Below are 13,602 nucleotides of genomic sequence, written 5' to 3' on the forward strand. Positions count from 1 at the left end.
CCTTTCCCTCTGACCGCCTTTGTACTAACTTGTTATGCTGCCGATATCCCGCGCCGGCGCACTCATTCTTTTGGCCGGCGCATGCGCACTGCGATGCCCATTCCTTGTACGGCATCACAGTAACTATTGCGCATGCGCCGGGTAACGACGCCGATTTTCGCGTCGTTACCCGGCGCATGCGCAATAGTTACTGTGATGCCGTACAAGGAATGGGCATCGCAGTGCGCATGCGCCGGCCAAAGGAATGAGTGCGCTGGCGCGGGATATCGGCAGCATAACAAGTTAGTACAAAGGCGGTCAGAGGGAAAGGATGGGCGGGCAGAGGGTAGAAAGGGGCGGGGGGACGCAATGAGAAGGCTGAGCAAGCAGGGCACCTAAGAGAGTAACGCCGCCCTGGGCACTTGCGAGCCCTCATTTGCATTTCTTATAAAGATCGTTTTTGAGGGTTCTATAAGTCCAGGATTGATGCCAAAGGTAACATTTTTATTAACTGTAAGCATGCTAGGGTGCTGTGGGACGGGTTAAAAAAGTGAAATGCTGGTGACAGACTCCCTTTAATCAGTATTTGTGGAAGCATGTATATCACAGGCCTCAATCAATATTTGGTGGAAACAGGTATATGGAACCCCTTAATCAGTATTTTGTGGAAGCAGGTATATCACACCTCTCAATTATTATTTTTTCCACAACAGTTATATCACACCACCCTTTTTATTTGGGGCAACAGGTATATATCGCAGCCGTCAATCAGTATTTTGTGGAAGCAGGTATATCACACCCCTAAATCAGTTATCTTTGGGGCAACAGGTATATCACACCCATTGCAAATAGTTGTTCCAATAGCGATTGTCTCTCTATATAGCTGCGGTATCGCGGCAGAACCGCACACAACTGCTGCACAATACAAATGCACTATAATATACTTTCTATGTTAGAAAGTATATTATAAGTATATCACACCCCTCAGTATATAACACCTATCTATAGCACACCTATACCAGTCCTTAAAAGGACTTTGTGCTCCTATTAGCTAGCGTTTTGTGTCCCTAACAGCCTGTCCTTGCTCCAGCAAGCAACCTCTCCCTACACTGGCAAAACACAGAATGTAAAATGGCTGCCAGATCGGGTTATGTTATAGAGTGGGGGTGTGTCCATGTGCTGAAACGTCTCAACTGGCTGTCCTGTCCTACCTGATGAATGTGTCATGGGTCAAGGTTGGGCGCAATGCAAAATAATATGGCGCAGGCTGATATTGCCATATGTTCGCATGTTAGGCGAATCGCAAACGCACAAAGTTCGGCGCAAAATGACCGCAAACCGAAAGGCCATCTCTAATGGCAAAGTCTTAAATTACATGTTAAATTTCAGAAGACAAAAGAATAAAACTTCCAAATTCAATATACTGCCATTTTCTGTCTTCTGATGCATCAATGTGGTTCTAATAAGTAATAGGTCTCTCTCAATTCTACCTTTGTGATCTTGATTAGAAAACAGAAAAATAAATCTGTTCAATAATACATTTTTTTCTCCAAATGATTTTTCCATGTCCACTGCCAAACCAAACACATGGTGCATGTTAGTCAGCTGGGTCTACATCAATTCATCAGCTGTGTGAACTGCTCTGCAGTATTTGCCAAACCTGTTAAGACTAAATCCCTGTGTTTTCAAACCCTAACTCCAAACATCCTTTTAGGCTCGAAAAGAGTTCTAAGTACAAAACATCTAATATTTCTTAAACGCATGTTGTTCACTGTACGGGCTTCCTTTAAGTTAATAGTGTTCACTGTTTCACACATCTGTCCTACATACAATCCACTGTCATAAAGAAGTCTTCCTATTCCCACGTCAGAACTACCAGCTTCTTTATTGTTTTCCTTAACCCAATATTTACTGTAAGTTACTAATAAAAAAAAGAACATAAACTAGTAGGACCTGTTACTTGTCTTTAAAATATAACTACAAACAAAAACCAAAAAAAATCTTCCTTCTTCTAAAATACCTAATTTACATTTATATTTATGTATTTTGCTTAGTATTTTGCATTATTTTTTGAAAGCCCAAACCGGGACCGAGTAAATCTTTGCATTATACATTTTCTCTCTAAAATAAGCTTGTGTGAAGCTTTTAAAATGCAAGGTTCTTTATCATATCACTGCTAGTGTTGAGCGCGAATATTCGAATTGCAAATTTTTTTCTCGAATATCGCAATTTCGAGATTTCGCGAATATTTAGAATATCGTTCTATATATTCGCGAAATCGAATATTCGTTTTTTTTATTTATTTTTTTTATTATATTTTTTTCTTTCCCACTTCCCTAAAGTTGTTCTTACCTGTCCTTTGGATTCCTGGCTTCCTGTCTGCTCCAGTCAGTGGCGTTTTCAACTTACTGCTATATTCCATATTAGCTAAATTACAATCTAATCTATATGTGTATTTTACGAAATTTCGCAATAGTCGCAATTGCGATGCGAGTAATATAACACGAAATATTTGCATGAAGATTTCAACTTAGCACTGCTATACTCCATATTCTAGCCTAATATGGAATATAGCTGTGCTAAGTTAGCACTGCTATATTCCATATTAGGCTAGAATTTGGAGTATAGCAGTGCTAAGTTGAAATCTTCATGCGAATATTTCGTGTTATATTAGTCGCATCGCAATTTTGACTTTTTCAAATGTTCTTAATATTGCTCTAACTTCGTCTTTTAGAAATTTCGTAATATTGCTCTAACTTCGTCTCTTAGAATATTACGAATATTCTAAAAGACGAAGTTAGAGCAATATTACGAAATTTCGTAAAATACACATATAGATTGTAATTTAGCTAATATAGTGCTATAATCCCTTTTTTTTCCTGTAATTTTTTTTTGCCTCTTCTGAACTTAAGTTTTGTAAAATATGTACACTATTAAAAATTATTACTATAGCAGTATATTAGCTTAAATACAATCTATGTGTATTTTACGAAATTTCGTAATATTGCTCTAACTTCGTCTTTTAGAATATTACGAATATTCTAAAAGACGAAGTTAGAGCAATATTAAGAACATTTGCAAAAGTCGAAATTGCGATGCGAGTAATATAACACGAAATAGTCGCATGAAGATTTCAACTTAGCACAGCTATATTCCATATTCTAGCCTAATATGGAATATAGCAGTGCTAACTTAGCACAGCTATATTCCATATTAGGCTAGAATATGGAATATAGCAGTGCTAAGTTTAAATCTTCATGCGACTATTTCGTGTTATATTACTCGCATCGCAATTTCGACTTTTGCAAATGTTCTTAATATTGCTCTAACTTCGTCTTTTAGAATATTCGTAATATTCTAAGAGACGAAGTTAGAGCAATATTACGAAATTTCGTAAAATACACATATTAGCCTAGCCATAGTCATTAGCATAGGAACGTTGCCTTATACTATCAAGATAAATTTTCGCAATATGCGAAAAAATAATTTCGCGATAATTGGAATAATTGCGAATATTCGATTTCGACGAATATAACACGAATATTCATGCGAATATTCGCGAAATATCGCGAAATCGAATATGGCACCTCCCGCTCATCACTAATCACTGCCTTGATATGTAAGCAGAAGCGCTGCCACTGCTTATAGTGCTCTACGATACTAACAAATCCATGTCCCTGAAGAGCCAATTTTTACTTGGCGAAACGCGTCGGATGATGGAATAGATTTGCTAGGGAGGGAAGCTATAAGGGAATTTTAACACATGTCCGAGGTTCCAGCGGCTGGGGGTCGCCCTTCTCAGGGCGGGTGCTCCGACTACAGCCATTTAGAGATTCCCTGCCTATAGACTAGTTGGCTTAGGGAAAGCTCATAGGCTGTGGAACAAACCCCCCCCCCTGATTACTCAATTGTCAGGCTATACCCCCTCCAGATAAGGAACTGATAAGGGCCATATGTGTGTCAGCACCCTTCTGCTCGCCCTCTAGAAAGTGCAGTCAAATACTTAATTTAGCGTCTCAACTTATTTTATTTATTAAACTAAATAAAAGTTATATTTTAATTTCCAATAATAAGGCACACTCAGTTTATCAGTATACAGTTTAGAGACCACTGAGTTTATTTAATAGTAAGTCAATTCACTTTAGACCTCTACTAAACACGTTCAGTTCTTTATCATACTTTCAGAAATGTAGCTGCAGTATCCCGGAACTGTTTAGTTAATTATACTCTGACTCACCAGAGGGAATTAGCTTTCCTCTCTGAGGGAGGAGCTTTCTGGTCAGTATTGCATCAACCACTGCATCATTCCTGTTAAGAGAACAGTCCCTGAGGGAAAGCTGGTAAATATATTTAAAGACTGTCTCGGAACACAAGGTTGTGTGTGTTAGCAAGGTATTTGCTCGTTATGGCTATAGACTTTGCTGCCTGTGGAAGCATTAACAGTTAACAGCACCTTTCACACTTATATAACGGATAGGCAGACCATTTATAGGATTTGCACCCTGCCATGGAACTGCAATACTTATTTTTCAGAGTTTTGCATATCTATGATCATATTGGAAAGGTTGCAAAGGGTTTAGAAGGAGCTCAGGGGCTACTAATCTTTTTATTATTATGGCTGCCGTTTGCCTATATGCAGCTATTGGGAAGAGACTGCACTGTGACTTGACTTAGAACTGTGCCTAGATATCCTTGGATGTACTACAACTCCCATTCTGCACTTAAGTAAAGAAAGACTTCTTTATTTTCTGCAATCAGTGTGTATACTTACTCCAGCACCATTTGCCAGCCACAGCACCTAAGCATCCTGCCGTGCACCCATACAACATTTATAACACCAAGTGCAGCCCAACTTCCATCTGGTGGGAGCCTCAACATTAGGGTGCCCACAAAAAATAAAGGGTGTGCCCTCCTATCATTGTCCTGGCCCTAGGGAGCATGGGTGTGATAATTGTCATTGTGAATAATTATTTCAGCCAGAGCCATTATCACTCCCGTCATCTGCTCTACTCCTCTGCAGCACAAGCATATCGGGAGCCCTTTCTATTGGATTCCTATTAAAACTGTAAGCAAACTATACTGACTGATGTGATCATCCCCAAAGTCAGTTTTATAAGAAACACTGAATATAGAAAATATACATACAGTATATTCTCTAAAAAAAAGAATTACACTTTTCTTCAACTCCTTCCTTAATATCCTTTTAATCTTTTATCATATTTCCAGGAGATTTGTAATTTTTATCTTCTTTCTCCACAAGTCCCTGTTAGGCTTTTCAAGGACACTTCCATCATAGCGAGGTACAGTGTATTTGGAAAGTGTTCAGACCCTTTTAATTTTTTTGTTATGTTGCAGCCTTGTGATAAAGAAATTTTTTTTTTGCCGTCAATCTGCACTCAATACCCCATAATGACAAAGTGAAAACAGAATGTTTGAAATCTTTGCTAATTTATTGAAATTGCTATTCTTCTCTGCAGATCCTCACAAGCTCTGTCATGTTGGATGGGGAACGGCAGTCATTTTCAGTACTCTCCAGAGATGTCCGATTGGTTTAAGTTTCTGGCTCGGCCACTCAAGAACATTCAGAGAGCTGTCTCTAAGCCACTCCTGTGTTGTCTTGGCGGTATGCTTAGAGTCATTGCCTTGTTGGAAAGGGAACCTTCGGCCCAGTCTGGGGTGCAGAGTACTCTGGATCAGGTTTTAATTAAGAATATCTGTGCACTTTGTTCCATTCAGCTTTCCCTCAACCCTAACTATATAATATCCATATCATACCATATCATATATCATGATGTTGCCACCACCAGGAATCACTGTAGGGATGGTATTGGGCAGGTGATGAGCAGTGCCTGGGTTTCTCCAGACATGACACTTGAAATTGAGGTCAAAAATTTCAATCTTGGTTTCATCATACCGGAGAATTATGTTTTTTATAGTTTGAGAGTCCTTTAGATGCCTTTTTGCAAATTCCAGGCAGGCTTTCATGTATCTTTTACTGAGGAGAGGCTTTTTTCTAGCCACCGTGCCCTAAAGCCCAGATTGTTGGAGTGCTGCAGTTAGGCCCCTTTCACACGGGCGAGTATTGCGCGCGGATGCGATGCGTGAGTTGAACGGGATGGGGACCCGATCATTATTATTTTCCCTTATAACATGGTTATAAGGGAAAATATTAGCATTCTGAATACAGAATGCATAGTACAATAGCGCTGGAGGGGTTAAAATAAATAAATAAATAATTAAACTCACCTTAATCCAGTCTTCTTTTTTGCTATGTGCAGGAAAAGGACCTGTGGTGACGTCACTCCGGTCATCACATGGTCCGTCGCATGATCTTTTACCATGGTGATGGATCATGTGATGACCGGAGTGACGTCACCACAGGTCCTTTTCCTGCACACAGCAAAAAAGAAGACAGAAGAGAAGCCGGGCTGCGCGAACAAGTGGATTAAGGTGAGTTTAATTATTTTTTTATTTTTTGAACCCCTCCAGCCCTATTTTACTATGCATTCTGAATTCAGAATGCTATTATTTTGCCTTATAACCACGTTTTAAGGGAAAATAATACAATCTACCCAGCACCTAACCCAAACCCGAACTTCTGTGAAGAAGTTCGGGTTTGGGTACCAAACATGCCGATTTTTCTCACGCGAGTGCAAAACGCATTACAATGTTTTGCACTCGCACTGAAAAATCGCGCATGTTCCCGCAACGCACCCGCACCTTTTCCCGCAACGCCTGTGTGAAAGAGGCCTAATGGTTGACCTTCTGGAAATTTCCCTCATCTGCAAACATAATCTTTGGAGCTCAGCCAGAGTGACTATTGGGTTCTTAGTCATCTTTCTTACCAAGGTCCTACTCCCCCAATTACTGAGTTTAGTAGTGTGGCCAGCTCTAGGAAGAGTCCTGGTTATTCCAAACTTCTTTCATTTAAGGATTATGGAGGCCATTGTGTTCTTGGTAACTTTCAGTGCAGCAGAATTCTTTCTGTACCCTACTTCTGATCTGTGCCTCCACACAATCCTGTCTCTGAGCTGACTCATTTCTTTCCTCCTCATGGCTTGTTTTTTTCCCTGATATGCACTGACAACTGTGAGATCATATAAAGACAGGGGTCTGTCTTTTCAAATCATGTCCAATCAACTGAATTTACCACAGGTGGACTTCAATCAAGATGTAGAAACATCTCTGGTGGCACCCAGAGCTAAATTTTAAGCGCCATAACAAAGAGTCTGAATACTTATGTCCATGTGAAATTTTAGTTTTTCCTTTTTAATAAATTTGCAAAAATCCTTTTTTCACTTTCTCACTATGGGGTACTTAGTGCAGAATCATGGCGAAAAATATATATTTTTTTATTATTTTAGCACAAGGCCCCAACATAATAAAATGTGAAAAAAGTGAAAGGGTCTGAATGCATTGTATTTCCTATACTCACTAGTAACAGAAAAGTTTTCTTTTAGAATTTCTTACAGTATTTCCCTTTTCCTATTTTCCTTTTTTCATCATTGTTATTGATAATGTTTAAAAAAAAAATTTTCCGGTAGCAGTCAGCACAAATGACAAAAACTTCTAAATAGATAGGTAATCAATTGTTAGTTTACTGCTGCTGTGAGAGTTAGATGGTATCTGCAGAGTAATTATCATTATGATGACAGTATGAAAGCTCTATTATTTACTTGATAGGAATAAAGAGCACTCCACTCTAAAAGAGTCACACATATCCCCTTCTCTTACGGCCTGACTGAGAGAATCGGTGACAGTGACACTGTCTGCTCTGCTAAAAGTTTAAAGAGTGAATTAAAAATCCTGGAAAGGAAGTGAAATGCATGGAGTGACTTAAAAAATTTATATCCAGAAAAAAATATTAAATATATATACAGTCATGGCCGTAAATATTGGCACCCCTGAAATATTTGTGACGTATTTCTCACAGAAAAGTATTGCAGTAACACATGTTTTGCTATACATATGTTTATTCCCTTTGTGTGTATTTGAACAAAACCAAAAAAGGGAGTAAAAAAAGCAAATTGGACATAATGTCACACCAAACTCCAAAAATGGGCTGGACAAAATTATTGGCACCCTTTCAAAATTGTGGATAAATAAGATTGTTTCAAGCATGTAATGCTCCTTTAAACTCACCTGGGGCAAGTAACTAGTGATGAGCGGGAGGTGCCTTATTCGATTTTGCGATATTTCACGGTTATTCGATTGAATATTCGTCTTATATTCGTCGAAATCAAATATTGGTCATTATTCTATTTATCGCGAATAATATGCGATTTAATTATTCGCGTATTGCGATTTTCTTTTAACTGTATAAGGCAACTTTCCTATTGGTTGGTTATGGCTATGACTAATATGTGTATTTTACGAATATTCGCTATATTGCTATAACTTAGTTTTTTAGAATATGACGAATATTCTAAAAAACTAAGTTCTAACAATATAGCGAATATTCGTAAAATACACATATAGACTGTAATTTAGCTAATATAGTGCTATAATCTTTTTTTTATAGTCAAATTTTTTTTGTCTCTTCTGAACTTCAGTTTTGGAAAAAATTTACATTATTAAAAAAAATACTATAGCACTATATTAGCTAAATTGCAGTCTATATGTGTATTTTACGAATATTCGCTATATTGCTATAACTTCGTTTTTTAGAATATTTAAAAGTTATAGCAATATAGCGATATTCGAAAAATAAACATATAGACTGTAATTTAGCTAATATGGTGCTATAGTATTTTTTTTATAGTCTAATTTTTTTTGCCTCTTCTGAACTTCAGTTTTGGAAAAAATGTACACTATAAAAAAATACTATAGCACTATATTAGCTAATTTACAGTCTATATGTGTATTTTGCGAATATTCGCTATATTGCTATAACTTTATTTTTTAGAATATGACGAATATGACGAATATTCTAAAAAATTAAGTTATAGCAATATAGCGAATATATTTGTTATTTAGAATATTCGTCTTTTTTTTTTCAATGTGTACTGTTATTCCACTTTGGCATACTGCTCCCCAACAAGCGTCCCCGTCACCATGGGAACGCCTGTGGGTTAGAATATACCATCGGATCTGAGTTTTCGCAATCGCAGGGAAAACTCAGATCCGATGGTATTTTCTAACCCACAGGCATTCCCATGGTGTCGGGAAGGAGTATGCGAACAACTGTACAGATAGGAAAAAATAATGCCAATATTCTAAATAAGAAATATAATCACTATATTTCTATATTTTTTTTTTTTTATATTTGGCATTTCTTTTTCCATATGAAAACATGATTCTTTCCTGCTTAAGTTGCTTGTGGGCCAATAACTCATTGACCCACAAGAAAGAAGCAGGGAGGAATCATGTTTTCAGATGTTAAAAAAATGTTGAATATTCAAAATAGCGAATATATAGCACTATATTCAAAATATTCGCGAATTAGCGAAGTTGCAATATTTGCGATTAATATTCGCTATTCGAATATTCAAGCTCAACACTACAAGTAACAGGTGTGGGCAATATAAAAATCACACATGAAAGCAGATAAAAAGGAGAGAAGTTCCCTTAGTCTTTGCATTGTGTCTTTGCATTGTGTGTCTCAAGGTTACAAGTCCATCTCCAGAGATCTAGATTTGCCTTTGTCCACAGTGTGCAACATTATCAAGAAGTTTGCAACCCATGACACTGTAGCTAATCTCCCTGGGCGTGGACGGAAGAGAAAAATTGATGAAAGGTGTCCATGCAGGATAGTCCGGATGGTGGATAGGCAGCCCCAAACAAGTTCCAAAGATATTCAAGCTGTCCTGCCTGCTCAGGGAGCATCAGTGTCAGCGCAAACTATTCATCGACATTTAAATGAAATGAAACGCTATGGCAGGAGACCCAGGAGGACCCCACTGCTGACACAGAGACATAAAAAAGCAAGACTACATTTTGCAAAAAGGAACTTGAGTAAGCCGAAAATGGAATGAGGCCTACAAAGAAAAGAACACAGTACCTACAGTGAAATATGGTAGAGGTTCATTGATGTTTTGGGGTTGTTTTGCTGCCTCTGGCACTGGGTGGCTTGAATGTGTGCAAGGCATCATGAAATCTGAGGTTTACCAACGGATTTTGGGTCGCACTGTAGAGCCCAGTGTCAGAAAGCTGGGTTTGCGTCCAAAATCTTGGGTCTTCCAGCAGGACAATGACCCCAAACATGCGTCAAAAAGCACCCAGAAATGGATGGCAACAAAGTGCTGGAGAGTTCTGAAGTGGCCAGCAATGAGTCCAGATCCAAATTCCATTGAACACCTGTGGAAAGATCTTAAAATTGCTGTTGGGAAAAGGCGCCCTTGCAATAAGAGAGACCTGGAGCAGATTGCTAAGGAAGAGTGGTCCAAAATTCTGGGTGAGAGGAGTCAGAAGCTTATTGATGGTTATAGGAAGCGACTGATTTCAGTTATTTTTTCCAAACGTTGTGCAACCAAATATTAAGTTAAGGGTGCCAATAATTTTGTCCAGCCCATTTTTGGAGTTTAGTGTGACATTATGTCCAATTTGCTTTTTTTCCTCCCTTTTTTGGTTTTGTTCCAATACACACAAAGGGAATAAACATGTGTATAGCAAAACATGTGTTACTGCAATACTTTTCTGTGAGAAATACTTCATTTTCTTGAAAAATTTCAGGGGTGCCAACATTTACAGCCATGACTGTATCTAATGGTCAAATATAAGTAGCATAGACGTGGATGAATAAAATAATTTCAACATAGAATTACATAATATAATTTCATTAAGCATTAATCTTAAATTATTATATGAGTTGTCCGAGATAATTAAAAATCTCAGACAAGCCCTTGAATTGTCTTTGTGCTGCCAGTCTAGTCCTTCTGCCACTGCAGTTTGGCACGTCCGGTGGAGAAGTAAGTATAACATCATATTTCATTTTAGACCATTCATGGGCTTGTCCAAGATTTTTAATTATCTTTCACAACCCCCTTAATAATAAAATAATACAAAACAATGTTATAATATAAGCTAATTATTATTATCTAAGGATTATTACCATCTGACAAAGTGATGGCATATCCTAGCAATCACTTTATGTCACCACTTGTCCCATCAGATGGGAATAACCCTTTAAATTACATTTCCTCAGTTTTCTTGATTAGTGCACATTTAACTTTAGCATGGATGGGGCCACTGCTGAAATCCACGAAATTGGTCACAGATATTCAATTCTAATAACTTTTTAGTAATGGGGAAATGTTATTCACCTCATCAAAAGTCCACATAGACAAGTCTTGGCTCCAGCCAGGGGCTGCATCTGGTGATTAGCAAACCAGACGCTTCCTTCACTCCACCAATTACCTCTGTCGTCTGCTGTAGCCCTGCTGGATCATGCTGCAGTTCTTCTCCACTGCTTGGAAGGTAACATTGGTTACTAAAACAACCAACACTTGAAAATTAAGTCAGAAACTGTTGACAATGGGAACTCTATATGTTGTCCGCAGATCAAGGAGCATACTGCTTGATTAATGTTGGTCTTCCTGAATTATGGTCCTGTCTCTTTGGAATTTTCTGGTTCCTGTGGTTCTATGCCTTGTATCAACTCCTATCCTGACTAGGGTTATGTCTCATCCTTCAACTTGTTGCAACCTAATTACTATTTCATTATCAATGCTTAGCTATTTCCCTGACTTTTCTATGTTTTTTTTTTTTGCTACGGCATGCCCACTGCCAATCAGTGACAGGAAACTTGCTGCACTTTCTCTACCACAAATGTATCTTTCTTGTATACTTTTTGAAACTACAGTAAATTTAGTTTCATCTAGTATTCAAGAATCCAGAAAGTCTTAAAAATCACTTGTTTCCAGCACTGAGAACTATTGTGTGGTAAGGGTATTTTGCATAACTAAGAGCTGATTGTTTCTGTCCCTACAATATATGTGGAAGATGCAGAAAACCAGAAAACCAATCAGGAGTTCCCTGGTTATTCCTGATCTGTGCTACAGATGTTTGCTATTTAAGGAACAAAAATTTAAAAAATAAACATTTGAAGGCTAGGGTTATATATCTATTGATTGTTTTTATTGCTTTTGTGCCTTCTAAATATAACACTATGCAATTTTCTAAATTGTTTTCATAAAAAAATGTCTACCATTTTGCATTTGTATAGTATAGGTCCTTCACCTAGCTGCTGAGTTGCTGATTCTGGCATAAATCTATCAGAGCATTTTGTTTCTCTCTCTCTCTCTCTGCTCTCCCCCTCCCTCCTCTCAGTGCTAGAGACAGGAGCAAGGAGGGGAAGTAGGCTGTACACAATAGATGTGTGCAGAAGGAGGGCATCTCACAAAGACTGTAAATAGAGAGAAAAGCACATACAAGCCTGTTTGTAGGGAAACCTCACATCCAGCATGTATTACTAGGAGGGACTCATCCCCCAAAAAAGTCTGAAACTAGGAGTAGGTTAAAAACTGAATATCAGGGGTCAAGGGGGAGTTTGAAAATGAATGAAAGAATAAACAATGCAGAATGAAACATTTTTATTCAAGGTAACCACTAACATATGTAAAAATTATTTTTCCCATGTCAAAGGTATCCATAGCTTTAAAAAGTGATCTAAAGTAAGATAAGAATTGATACCTAATCCCTTTTTCTGTGCTCTGGTGCTCCCTGATGCTGTCATTTTCCTGACTGTAGTGGTGACATTCCATTCACACAGGTCACCATGCAGCCAATCACTGGCCTCAGCAGAACAAGAGATGTCACTGCTGAGGTCAGTGATTGGCTGCAGTTTGACCTGTGTGTACAGAACACCATCGCTGTAGTCAGGGAAACAAACACCCAGTAGATAGCAAAACCCCCATTATTCAATTTGTCTCTGTGTGAGCCCCTGAATGCAATACATCTTGAGTTATGTTTTTCTCTTTCTTGCCAGTACATTATTATTCTTCTAATTATAAATGCACAGTTTTTCAATTAACAGTGTATTTATTACATTTTTGCATTAATACAATGCATGTTTATTGGCAAAGCAACATCAGAAGTGAATTAATGTAACATCAGAAGAAATTGAATCAATTTAACTAAAATTAGCTGCCTCATGCTATTGTTTCTTAAGAAATTAAATTATTTTTGCTTGCAGTGTAATCAAGCTTTACATACCGAAGTTTAGATGTGGCCAAAATTTATGATAACATGGTATACAAGGCTGAATATCTGACATTTATACACATAGTGAACTAAAATAGCAAAGGGTCACTGAATTTTCAATTTTTTTTTTATATTTAATAGAGACATATCAAATGTTTTGATCAGTGGGTGTCTGACCGATGAGACCCAAACACCAGGTGATATTTGAAACATTGTAAAGTTTGCCAACACATACTTAAGCAAAATTTGTAAGAGAACGTTTCAGTCCTTTTGCTTCATGGTATAGAATCAATTTAACCCGAAAAAGTGCAAAAAACAAAAACAAAAAAAAAATCATACTTACCTGCTCCATTTGCTTGCAATGGGCCGGCCACTGCCATCTTGCTTTAAGATCTCTGCAGAAATACCGTGCGCGGTGATGTATGATGTCAGCACCCTGGGCGATGTGATGACCTCATCACGGCCCACATATGATTTTGCGCC

The sequence above is a fragment of the Bufo bufo genome, chromosome 4 (genome assembly GCF_905171765.1).
Source record: "Bufo bufo chromosome 4, aBufBuf1.1, whole genome shotgun sequence".
NCBI classification, from domain to species: domain Eukaryota; kingdom Metazoa; phylum Chordata; class Amphibia; order Anura; family Bufonidae; genus Bufo; species Bufo bufo.